Source organism: Crinia signifera, chromosome 9, assembly GCF_055691185.1.
Source record: "Crinia signifera chromosome 9, ASM5569118v1, whole genome shotgun sequence".
NCBI classification, from domain to species: domain Eukaryota; kingdom Metazoa; phylum Chordata; class Amphibia; order Anura; family Myobatrachidae; genus Crinia; species Crinia signifera.
The window spans coordinates 73,284,996-73,297,273 of NC_139225.1; the positions used below are offsets into that span (position 1 = coordinate 73,284,996).

General features: G+C 43.7%; 1 pseudogene; it reads left to right on the forward strand.

The window, feature by feature from the left end:
* The first annotated feature begins 2,288 nt into the window (after positions 1-2,288).
* Positions 2,289-2,408, forward strand: LOC146039741 (5S ribosomal RNA; annotated as a pseudogene).
* The last annotated feature ends 9,870 nt before the right edge of the window (positions 2,409-12,278 follow it).

Sequence of the window (12,278 nt, forward strand, 5' to 3'; positions counted from 1 at the left end):
TTTCCCTCGTGGACCCGGGTCAGCAGTGGTGTAAAAGGGGTCTACCCGTTGCCATTTACACGGGACTTCTACCCAGGTCCTGACCATGGTGGAACACGGACAGGACCTGGGTAGTGGGCAGTGAAACGGGTATGCCGGGTCATCCAACCAAGCTCCTGTTTACAGCAATGGAGATGCCCAACCTCTGGACCACAGCGTCCTGCGGTCAGTGTGGAGGTTTGGCGGTGTACTGTGTAGACAGCAGCAAAGCTGGGGAGCAGGGCCGTCTTAACAGCAGTGTGGGCCCCTGGGCAAAGCAATGCACTGGGGCCCTTACCCATTCTCCCCTCCTGGGGATGGGGGGTGCTATCAGCAGCAGCTTTGATGTCCCACGGGTGGCACATTTAGTACCTGGAGCAGTAACTGCTGCTAATTACTTCTTTACTGCACAGGTGGTGGGAGGGAGAACACTAACGAGTGGAAGGGGGCACTGAGCTGAATGAAGGGTCCCTTGTAAATGACTTCCAGGGAGGTAGGGGGTATTTTATACGCAGAGGAGGGTTGGATAATGGAGTGGGCTTAAAATTCATCATTTTCCGGTGGAAGGGCAGCTTGTTTGACTGCAGATATCGCCATTATCTGGAAATTGATTTCTTAGCCTTCAATAGTATAAAAACCTAGAGTCCCAACTTTCAGGAGGTGCTGGGGACTTGGGGATCAGAGATCAGGAGCCAGAGCAATCCATTGACAAAAATATAAAACTGTACACCAGATGTTTGGAGCTGGAGCAGGGACCGGCTGCTGGAAGACTGATATCTTTGGTTCTGGTCATGATAGAGACAAGCTGCTAGTGTCGTCAGAAAGGGGAGAGTCCCAGCTTTTGGAATATTCTCTCAGAAAAACTCTAAGTCAGAGAGAACCTGAGGAATATGACTGGAAAATGCAATTAACAGGTTGGATGTGGACTGCTGTTTTGAAGTTGGATATCTCTAGTTCCCCAGGGCCGATTTTGAAAATTCTGGTATCCCTGGAAAAAGGGGATCCTCAGCTATCAGCATAGGGCCCTTATACACCTGGGGCCCCTGGGCAAGTGCCTATTAAGCCCATACAAAAAGACGGCCCTGTTGGGGAGGAGGTGAATGGATGCCTGTGTGCGGCTGCGGGGGCTGAGGGGGGGTGCACGGTGGCTGGGGGCATCTGTATCCATCTTGATGGATCTGTATACACAACAGGTTTGATAATTTCACATACAGTAAGTAATTAATGAAAATAAAAATATATATAAATTGGTATCAATTGAATTCCTAGACCTGGTACTAATAGGAGAGGGGACTAAAGTAACAACAAAGAACTTCATCAAGACAGTTGATACCAACAGTTACTTACACTACAAGAGCAACCCAACTTGAGATGTACAAAGAAAGGTTTAAGGAAAAAGAATATCCTATAAAGATTCTACAAGAAGCGGTCGAAAAAATAAACAGCACAAACAGAGAGAACCTTTTGGAGTACAAGGAAAAGGACAAGAAAAAAGATGCAGTAGCCTTCGTGACCGCCTACAGCCAGCATGAAGCTAAAATAAAACAATGCCTCAAAAAACACTGGAATGTATTACTCATGGACCCAACATTGAAAGAAATTATACCACCAAACCCAGAAGACATTTTCAGGAAATCCAAAAATCTCAAGGACATTTTGGCACCTAGCCTCCTACTTCCAACCAAAACCCAAAATAAGTCCGGAATCAAATGCACAAGATCATACAAATGTGGGAAGTGTCCACCCTAATAGAAAGACTTTTTTTTACTTCAATGACAGCAAAGAATTCAGGATCAAAGACTTTATGAACTGCAACAGTTATATACTTGCTTGAATGCCCTTGTCATCTGAAATACATCGGGAAAACTAAAAGAATTCTGAAACTTCGGATACAGGAACACAGCCGGAACATTAAAAACAAAGTAGACAGCCACGCCATATATAAACACTTTGTGAACCATCATAATGCAAATCCGGAGGGACTAACTTTTAAAGCAATCGAGTGGGTCAAATTAGGGCCCAGAGGAGGTGACCTGGCAAATAAACTGTCGCAGAGAGAAATGTATTGGATATTTGAGCTCAACACCATGCATCCCCTTGGCTTCAATGAAAGTTACGAAATTGCTCCATTTTTTTAAGGTTTTAACCCTCCCCACTCTTTTATAGAAATATCACATATTCACTTTAATCACTACTTTATCTCTTCACTATTTTATCTCTTCACTATAAATAAAGGTCATTCCACAAGTATCCTTGTTTTTGTCGAATTTATCTACAGTCAAACCACACTCTGAGACACCCAATCTCGTCTGATCTTGGAAGCTAAGCAGTGTTGGGCCAGGCTAGTACCAAGATGGGAGACCCCTTGGGAAAACCTGGTGCTGTAGTAACGTGACATGACACACTGTAACATGGAACTATGGTTTTAAACCTTTGTAGAAACTATGTATATATATATATATATATATATATATATATATACATATATGGGATGCAGTTAAAATCCCGGCGTTCAGAATCCCGACCGCCGAAATGCTGACACATTCTCCCTCCGTGGGTGTCCACGACACCCCTGGAGGGAGAATAAATTAGTGTGCCGAGCGTAGCGAGGCACAGGGCCCGCTGCGTGGCGAGCGCAGTGAGCCCGCAAGGGGGGGCGATCCACGTCCTCCCCTTGTCGGCATTTCGGCTGTCGGGATTCCGGCGTTGGGATTCTGAACGCCGGGATCCCGACCGCCGGGATTCAGTACTGAATCCATATATATATATGAATATATATATATATATAAAAAAGACTCACTGCTGCTCTGTTGCAATTTTCCAATGTCAGTTTTCATGACTATGTCCCGCACACTCCTGCCACGAGTGTAGCAGGGCATAATCATGGTGTCAGACAGATCTAAGGTACGGTCCATTTGCACTAATGATTATGCCCTGCTACACTCGTGAGTGAGTCTTTTTTGAGCGCTAGACCAGGGTGCTTTAGGTGCCTAAATTGCATCACCTATAGGTCACTTACCACTGGTGAGTCGTTTTGTCACCCCTCTAGCGGTAAAAGATATGGTATCAGGCACAGAGTAACCTGTACAACCAAGTACATTGTGTATATGATAACCTGCCCCTGCTCCCTCAGTTATATCGGTAAAACTGAGAGGACGCTAAGGGAACGCATGGCTGGGCATCGACATTCTATTAAAGTAGCCCTTGAGAAGGGTGTCAGCGACCAACCGGTAGCGCGACATTTCTTTGAAGCACATCACACAATTCCTATGTTGCGCTACATGATTATTGACCACATCCCTGAGTCTATTCACAGGGGTGATAGGTCACGGAAGTTACTACAGTGCGAGGCGCAATGGATTCAGCATTTGGGTACGCTTGCTCCTAAAGGCCTTAATGAATTCAGAGGCCTTCATTGTTTTTTGTAGGCGTCATTAGTTTGCTTATGTCCAAGTGAATACTATGCCCACCATGTGTCTCTTTATGTACTTTACAGTGCCATTTTTCTATTAATATGCCTGATCCTATCATAATATAATGATCAGTATTGCATTTACTAAGTATGATGCTTAAGTACCTACCATGTTCATTCGTCTGTATTAATGTTTATTGCGCACTTATTCTTGGTTCTTTCAATGTGTCTTTTTTAGGTGTTGGTGAAGCATAACTATGTTATTTTAAATGATTCATGTTTGTTGTTACGATACTTGTGTTTCCAGCGTTTTGCCTGGCGACATATGGATCGTTCAAGTTTGTTTATATGTACTGTTGCCACAGTTACCTGGGATCCACTGATTGGATCAAGCAACGGAGGCGCGACTGAGCGTGATGACGCGCCTTATGACGCGTAGCACAGCTGTTGCAGGAAGCCGGGCTTGATCATCAGTGTGCTCCGTGAATGGGATGCGGCAAAGTGCGTGATCACCTTGGCAATGGAGGCGGGTTGTGATGCCGGGACAGGATCCGGCCTCCTGTGTGACGCAGCTCTTGATGCGCGCGTCATGCTGGGGGTGTGTTGATTCGTTCAATGGCGCCAAACCTACCGGACACGATTGGTGGAGAGGTCTTAGTGGTATGTATAAATATGGTTATGTGTGTTTTATATGTTGTACATCCTGATGAAGAACTGCTAATAAAAAGGTTCAAAATGTTGAATTCTGCCTATGAGAATATCTTTATTGTGGGAGTGCCGCCGACTGGAACTATATGCTGACCCTGAGGGGTTATGGATGGCACCCTAACTAATGTGATTGGTTGAGGAAGTGCTGCTTCTATCTGGACACGAATGTAGAAGTGAAAAAAAGACGTTTATTGTACAGGCATAGTATGCACAGACAGTCAGCTGTAACCTAACAGCCGTTTCAACCACTTCCTAGTGGTTTTCATCAGAGGTGTAGTCACATTACAGTAGGCTGTTTAAATAGCATAGAATTGCGCCCAAAATGCTTCAGAAAGAGGCCAGTCAGACCTCCTGTGACGTCAGCTAGCGTCACTGACAGTGAGTGACAGCGGGGCTGGAAGCTGGGGGAGTGGTATACTGGTGAGTCATCAGGGTTCCCCCGGAGCGTCAGCGCTGGGCTGGCTCAGGAGGTTCCCTGTGCAATGTTAGAGACTACATGACAGGAGACTGTGGGGTACAGCAGCGAGGCTGCTATATTCTAGCACACAAAGTAGAGGTGTGCTGGGGTGACAGGGTGCGCGTAAGCGGCTGGCTGGAAGTGTCAGCCGCTAAGCCGAACGGAGGGGTGAGGAGGGGGGTGTGTGCACAGGGCGGTCTGATTGCCCTGATAGCCTGACAACAGTGTTAGACGAGCGTGTTACACGTATACAAACGGGGGATACAAAGAAAACAATATGCACCAGATAGTGAAACAGTACTCATGTCAACTTTGTGCGCTGTCGACTAGCGCCATAGATACAAAACGGAATGCAGTCAAATAGCATATAGAAGAGCACATATGGCAGTGGACATGTCAACAGCTTGCTCTGTCGACATTTGTTACTAGACAGATGCAGGAGCAGGTCATACATTACGTGTCACACTGGTATGTGAGCGGCTGATAGGAGATCTGAGTGAACCTCCAGTCCACCCGGTCGACATAGGGCCATGTCGATCCCGGGAAATATAGGACAATACTGGCTATAATACATGGGTGATGCAATTGGCAACATGGCCATATCACTGATACATATGGGAACAATTGTAAGATTCAATCGTGCCTACCAGTCGACACTAGGAGGTGTCAATACAGTCTAGAGACCACTCTATGCATGGGGTTGTCTATGGCACAGGTCCACATGGCGGTGTCATACAGACATCAAAGTTGACTAAAAAAAGAGGAATACACACGGCGGTGTAGTAGGAATACAGTACGCTCGGCGGCGTATAGTGCAAATTCAGGTCCCTGTACACACGGAGGTGTCAGGGGTACATTTTAGATCACCCATAAACAGGACATAGTTGGTATCTCATAGGAAGACACCCATTTTAAAATCCTCATTTAGACCCTGTGGGGCCAGACTCTTAAGTCTGAAAATCCAAGAGAGTTCTCTCTGTAAAAGAAGTCTCTCCCTGTCGCCCCCATATTTCAGAGGCGGAACATGGTCCAAGATGGTACATTTTAAGTCAATCATATTATGTTTCTGTTCCAAAAAGTGTCTTGCGACAGGCAAGTTCTTGAGGTCACTTTGGGTAGTTCTGGGGTTGATGCTTTTTTTGATCGAGGATCTATGTTGATTAAATCTTTCTTTAAAGGTACAAGTTGTCTTTCCAACATAGACCTTGTGGCACGGACATTGTAGAGCATATATAATGAATCTGCTGTTGCAGTCGAGGTGGTATTTTATGTTGAATTTCTCATCATTAAGCGGGTTATTAAATACTGGGCCAATTAGCAGGTATTGGCAGTTCACACAGCCTCCACATTTGAATGTGCCTTTTTTACATTTGAGCCATGTTTGTCTTGAGCCGATCAAGGGGTTAGGCCTGGTTTTGACCAGAAGGTCCCTGAGATTGGGACCCCTACGGTAAGCAAACCTGGGGGGTACCTTAATCTCTTTAGAGAGTACCGGGTCACTGGTGAGCAGATGCCAGTGCTCATTCACCTTGTTTCTAATATGTTTAGATGCAACGGTGTAAGTGCTAACAAAATTGAGTCTATTGTCGCTATTATCACTGGCGTTTTTGGGTTGGAGGAGGTCATCCCTCTTAAGTCCCAGCGCTCTCTGGACCGCCTTCTCCACTTCATTCTTGTCATATCCTCTATCAAGGAATTTGTCCTTCATTGTATTTATAGTCGTCCGGGTTGTTTCAGGGTCTGATGTTATCCTGATTACTCTCAGTAGTTGAGAGTATGGCAGTCCACGTTTTAAAGGCTCTGGGTGGAAACTGGTAGCCGCAAGCAGAGTGTTCTTATCAGACTCCTTGGTGTAGATCTTAGTGGAAAGCTGCCCATTCTCCACCATTACCGTAACATCGAGGTAATTAATGAGCTTCTCACTAAAGTTAATGGTGAACCTGATGGTTCCTGGTATGGAGTTCAGTTCATTGAAGAATTTCAGTAGCCTCTCCTCACCTCCTGTCCAAATAAGGAAGAGGTCGTCAATATAGCGGACGTATAACGCGATGTCATCACTATATTCGGTATTGCCACAGATGTGTGCCTCCTCATATGCTGCCATAGTCAGGTTGGCATACGCCGGTGCCATGTTAGAACCCATGGCGGTCCCCTGGCGTTGCAAGAAGAACCTGCCTTCGAAGAGGAAATAGTTCTTCGTGAGTATCATTTCCATCAGAGACATCACAAACTCAACAGGAGGTCCCACATAGACATCACTGCTAAGTAAGGCTTCTCGGCATGCTGCTAGCCCTACAGCGTGTGGGATATTGGTGTAGAGGCTTGTGACATCAAGTGTCACAAGCATGGCTCCACTCATATTCTGTTGGTGGGCTTGAATCTTCCTTAGGAAATCGCTGGTGTCCGCTATGAAGCTCTTGGTTTTTTTCACCACTGGCTGGAGGTAAAAGTCCACTAGTTGGGACAGTGGTTGGTAGAGAGAACCACGCGCCGAGATAATCGGCCTTCCCGGTGGGGTCACCAGTGACTTGTGCACCTTCGGGAGTGTGTATAAACACGGTGTTTTAGGGTGAGCTTGTGTGAGGAATTTGGCAGTTTCTTCACTGATGTAGTTGTTGGTCAGGCCCAGTTGGATGGTATTGTCGATAATCTTTTTATATCTCCATGTGGGGTCCATGTCCAATTGCTCATAGCACGTTGTATCGGATAATTGTGCCATGGCTTCAGTGATGTAGTATGCCCTATTGAGCAGGACAATACCACCCCCTTTGTCCGCTGGTCTGATAATTAAGTCCACATCACCAGAGAGTGTGTCAATTGCTTGCTTCTCATCTTTGGAAATATTGTGAAAAGAGATTCTTTGTTTCTCAATGAAGGAGTTAGTATCCCTCTTCAGGACCCGGCTGAAGGTGCTGATAGATGGGTTGATAGAGGGCGGATCAAAAGTACTTTTGCATTTTAATGTAGGCTTATACGGTGTTATTAGGTTGTCATTGCCCTTGGCAACGGGGTACCTAATAAAGTGGTCCCGTAGGCGGAGTTGTCTGCCAAGACGGAACATATCAATTTGCCAATTGAATATGTTCTGTGTCAGGGTCGGCACAAAGGAGAGTCCACGGTTGAGTAGAGATGATTCTGCACTTGTAAGTATGTGATTGGAGAGGTTAAACACAACCGTCCCGTTTCTTATTTCTGGGGCTTTTTTCTTCCTCTTTCTCCCACCCCGGCGGGTGGGTAGTAGAGGTTTTTTGGCGGACGACGGTTCCTTTCTCCTCGTGCAAGATAATTTGGTGGTTGATGGTTAGATGTGGCGTTCTCAGAGTCGCTTGCCGAAGTCTGTGATTGGGTCTCAATATCGGTGTATTGGGCCGGGGGTCTGCGCCCACCTCCTCTCCTTTGTTGCTGTCGGAACTTTCTAGGCTCAATCCTGGAGAACCAAGGATACACACGACTCTCTTTATAGTCTTGTTTCACTTGTTTATATTTCTGCTTTTTGAACTTCAGGAGACCGGTCTTGAATGCCTCAAGTTCCCTGTCCAATTTGGTCAGCAGGTTGCACTCTGGTGTTTCCAGCGTTTTGTCTGGCGACATATGGATCGTTCAAGTTTGTTTATATGTACTGTTGCCACAGTTACCTGGGATCCACTGATTGGATCAAGCAACGGAGGCGCGACTGAGCGTGATGACGCGCCTTATGACGCGTAGCACAGCTGTTGCAGGAAGCCGGGCTTGATCATCAGTGTGCTCCGTGAATGCGATGCGGCAAAGTGCGTGATCACCTTGGCAATGGAGGCGGGTTGTGATGCCGGGACAGGATCCGGCCTCCTGTGTGACGCAGCTCTTGATGCGCGCGTCATGCTGGGGGTGTGTTGATTCGTTCAATGGCGCCAAACCTACCGGACACGATTGGTGGAGAGGTCTTAGTGGTATGTATAAATATGGTTATGTGTGTTTTATATGTTGTACATCCTGATGAAGAACCGCTAATAAAAAGGTTCAAAATGTTGAATTCTGCCTATGAGAATATCTTTATTGTGGGAGTGCCGCCGACTGGAACTATATGCTGACCCTGAGGGGTTATGGATGGCACCCTAACTAATGTGATTGGTTGAGGAAGTGCTGCTCCTATCTGGACTTTATATATATATATATATATATATTTATATCATCAAGATTATATCAATGTAGGCACTAAAGCACTTTCATAAATCACTATAAGCACTTCCATCCTCTATATGGTAATTTAAAGCATTACATCTTTAGATAATCATTGGTTGATTAAGTTATTTTTTCATATACACGCTATTTATGTCACTGAATCCGGAATACTCCTATAAACCACTAGAGAAATGTACACTAATACTCTGATCTGAATGGTTACTATGTCTATTTGATCTCTCTATGGTGAAAAATCGGCATGAGAGACTCTGGAAAAATGGCCACAGTTATATATGATTGGAAGAAGCATCAGAATCTCCTAGAAAATGGCCGCCGGGATCCGCATTATGCAGACCTAAAAGATAACCCTGTTTGAACACTGAGAGACTGGACGTGAACTCCGGGGGATAGGAATCACGCAGGCGCACACACAGGCAGAAGTGTGGCATAGAGACGTGATCGCAGCTAATGACGGGCCGCGCATGCGCATTTACCATCTCAGGATACCGGATGTGTGGCGGAAGTGCTGCCGTTTTATGAACTAAAATGTTTTGGACACTATTCTCTAATGTATACACTTTATATTTATAGCGCTCTAGTTAGGGTGATTATGGTCTATTGAATATGTTATGTTCCACAACCCCACACTAAATAGATATGGTTATACAGGCTAATGACCTATTAAGGACAGGAAGTGATGTCAGCAATGATGTCAGCAGTGATGGGGCTGATATACAAGTATAAATAGCAGCCTGGTCTCAGTTGCTCTCTACCCCTTGATGAAGTCTGACAAGACGAAACGCGTTGGTTGATTCTAGCCTCCAACTACATCCTCAAGATAAGCACTTTCTTCTTTTTATCTATAATATTGCCCTATTGTTATATTGTGAAAAGGTTTTTATGTAATTGTCCTTTTAATATCCTTGTAGCAAGGATTTTATGTAAATCCTTTTATATTTCTTCGTGTAATAAAACTTTTTATATTTAAGTTTTATATCTCCCATCCAGATTGCCATTTTTCAACAATTAGTCGCCGCCACTTTATCCATTTTTTATATTAAATTGGTATCACTGTTTAAGTATTTTAGTTGTCTTGAATAGAACTATAATGTCTGTTTAACCAGTCTCGGATCTCCCAATTACTGGGGATACAGTACATGCCAGTGTCCCGGCTATCCTGGATACACAGACTTAATGTTATTGTTACCCCAATATCTATAAAAGTTGTTTGATCTATATGGGCAGTTATATGTAACACTCATGTGAGGACCAATGTATTTTATTGTGCCTATGTGGACCAATGTGATTGTCTTTTCAGATTGTAAGCTTGCAAGCAGGGCCCTCCTACCTTTAACTGTCTGTAAATAACCAATTTTTTGTATCACTGTTTACAATAGTAAAGCACAACATTAAAGGTTATAGAGTCATCCTTATTAAGTTTATAATTATTGTTAGTGGTTTTTTTGGGGGGGTTTCTGCCTATTCCTATTCTTTATTGTTGTTTTTATGTGATTTTTTTTTTTTATAATTTTATCATTATCCTTATTATATATTTATATTTTTATCTCTTTACCTGGCTCATTTCAGAGTGTTGGGAATTAAGTTGTATTATGTTTTGTTTAAAACATTATTACTCTACATTCACTCTAATCCACTTTCGCTGATCACCGGATTGATTGTTCTATTTAATGTTTTAAGAAAAAGGGAATCTAAGCACAATGTCAACATACATCTGACGATTCACATTGGCAAATGAACAACGGTGTGTCAGGTCAGCTTCTGCAAGACATTGTCAGGTTCTATATTGATCAATGTCTATAAGCAATCAAGGGCTATCCACAGTACTATTTTTCTGGAAAAATAGGTCCAGAAACTCCAGGTCTGGGGGTGGATCCATTATATAAAAATAGGAGAGAGAGAGAGCGAGAGATGTATATATTGTATTTAGAAACAAAGGCACTCACAGGTGACATTAATTTAAAACTTATCTGTACTTTTTTATCACGACGCCCATGCCCGCGGATCGCATAGTGTGCAAATCCTATGCAAATATTGCATACGATGCGATTTAGCACCCCACCACTATCCATGTCAGCCGAAGTGTGGCCAGTGCACGCGGTACGCGTCCTCCCGACCTGTTCATACCTCTACTATCCACTTCGGTGTGGAGTTGATTTTTTTTTTTCCTTGAGGGGACGTGTAAAACAAGCCCGAAGCTTGGTGAGCGCAGTGAGCCCCGCAAGGGGACGCGGAATAAATGTCCTCTCGGGGCTCGCTGCGTTCGCCACACTTTGGACTAGTTTTCCGCATGGACTCGCCACGCTTTGGGCTCAGTGGCTCGCTGCACTCACCACACTTTATAAAATAAACTCCACACCGACGTGGATAGTGGGGGTATGAACAGGTCGGGAGGACGCGTACCGCATCCCCTTGCAGGGCTCGCTGCGCTCGCCATGCTTCAGGCTCACATGGATAGTGGTGGTGTGCTAAATCCATCTTATGGACGTCGTATGCAAATCATATGCCATGCGATAAGGCATGCGATCCGCGGGCATGGGCGCCGTGATAATACACAAGTACCAACTTATCTTATGGAAAGTAGAGATCAGGAACCCAGAACAGGAAACCAGTTCCTGATGATGTCATATTCAATTAGTAAGTAAGTTTAATTTATATAGCACACTTTCTCCAACAGGACTCAAGGCGCTTCAGGAACTGGTTCCTGCTGAAAAATAGCACTGAAGTCGACACAATTAAGATTGACAGTCATTAGGTCGACCAATATTGGTCGACAGGCCATAGGTCAGGCCATAGGTCAACACATTAAAAAAGATGACATTGCTTCAGATGACATTGCTTCAGTCGACACAAGCAATAGGTCAACATGAAAAAGGTCAACATGAAATGAGTTTTTACATTTTTTGTTTTCTATTTCAATAAGTTGACATGGACCCCGTATAAGTGTACCGCGTCCCCTCTCATGCTTCGGGAATGGTGCTTCGCTACTTTTATACTATACTTACTATTATAATCTAAAGGGGGATACACACAGTGTGATTCCAGGGCTATTTCTTATATTCTTTATTAAGTGATCTTACTAGAACATTTAGTAAATAAGCGTCAATTATTATTATAATAATTATTATAATTAGTCTTATACTACTCCATTTTTTTTTTAAACAGTTTTTTGAACCTTTTTATTTTTGTTTGTTTTTGATTTTTGGATTATGTTTTTATTATATTTTTTTATGTATATTTCTTTTTTCCTGTTTTTTTTGTCAAAACTGTTTTTTGAACCTTTTTATTTTTGTTTGTTTTTGATTTTTGGATTATGTTTTTATTATAATTTTTTTTTATGTATATTTCATTTTTCCTCTTCTCCTTTCACTTTTCTGAACTCTCTATGCTAGAAGCATTGTCTCAGCAGGGAAAATAATATTTGATTGAACTTGGACCAATACCCACATTGATACTGATCCTGTGGGTATTGGGTAGCCAGGTCTATATTTGTACAGGTCGAGTATC